Raw genomic sequence first — 1,381 nt, 5'->3', positions numbered from 1 at the left:
GTCCACTCTGTCCATTGGCTGTTCAGAGCGGGGATATTGTCCTCCAGGCCTGGTGGGTCAGGATGTGCTCCGCTCTCTCTTCCTCCCCCTTCATTTGCTCCCATTTGCTCTGATCAGACATGCCTCTCTCCCCTAGCTGGAGCTTCAGTGCCGTCCTCTCAAGTAAGTTCTTCTGGGGGCAGGGGCAGTTGTGCACGTAGCTTATATGGGGGGCGGAGGGGGTGGTGGTCTGATTTCTGATCCTTTGTACGTGACCTGTGGTTTCCTCTCTAGAAATGTCAGGGGCTTCTTTTGGCAAATGGTATTCTGAAATTTTATTATGCTGTGTGTTGGTATAGGGTTGTTTTGTTTTGTTAACTCCCTGGGGTGAACACTAGCTCTTTTTCAGATAGGAAAATGTTAATATGCTATTCTTTGATAATTTTTTTGCCTTTAGATACTAGTGATTCTCTTTTGACCACCCACCCCTAATCCAGTCTTCCATTCCATTCCCTGCCCTGCCCTGCCCAGCCCAGTCCTGTGGACTATGCACTACATCACCCAAGTCTACTTTGCCTATCAGTTTTCGTTTAAATTTGCCCAATGGGAGATCAGATAACAGAAAGAGAGAGTTCAAAGTGTTTCCTCCATATTGCATACCTGTTCTGATGTAATTGTGCCTTTCACTGGAGACCCTTCTTTGGTCCAGTCTCACTGAGCTCCAGATAGACTATTTCCTCTCCTTGCCCCTTTACTCCTAAGAGTCCATCCCTGTAACTTTTCCCTGTTACTTAGACTCTGGGCACCAGACCAGTTCAGTTTGTTCCCTTGATCCTTTCTACTCAGATCTCCCTACATAGTCCCTCCCTCCCCCATCTGCATCATGTGGGGTGAATTGGTTTGCTGTCAGGATTTTTTTTTTTTTCTCTCTCTCCATTTCCATTAGGAAGACACCAGAGCTTATTGGACAAAAGTACTAATTTCTTTACCTTCCACAACCCAGTTTAAGAACATCTTGATGTGAGTGAACTATGGAATGATATGATGTGTGTATGAACTCCCAATTAATAGAAATTTTAAAAAATACAGATCCAGGAATGGGGTTTGGGCTTGCACTAAATCCTAGCTCCAACTTAAGAACAATTATTTCTTTTTTTTTCTTTTTCTGTTTTGTTTTTTTGGGGGGAGGTTTTAATCATTTTATTAGTGGCTCACACAACTCTTATCACAATCCATACATACATCAACTGTGTAAAACACATTTGTACATTCATTGCCCTCATCATTCTCAAAACATTTGCTCTCCACTTAAGCTCCCGGCATCAGGTCCTCATTTTTTTCCCCTCCCTCCCTGCTCCCCTCTCCCTCATGAGCCCTTGATAATTTATAAATTATTATTTTG

The sequence above is a fragment of the Echinops telfairi genome, unplaced genomic scaffold, assembly GCF_000313985.2.
Source record: "Echinops telfairi isolate 266 unplaced genomic scaffold, ASM31398v2 ScPeMD7_3;HRSCAF=10, whole genome shotgun sequence".
NCBI classification, from domain to species: domain Eukaryota; kingdom Metazoa; phylum Chordata; class Mammalia; order Afrosoricida; family Tenrecidae; genus Echinops; species Echinops telfairi.
The sequence above is the reverse complement of the archived record's forward strand: the minus strand, read 5'-3'. Positions refer to the sequence as shown.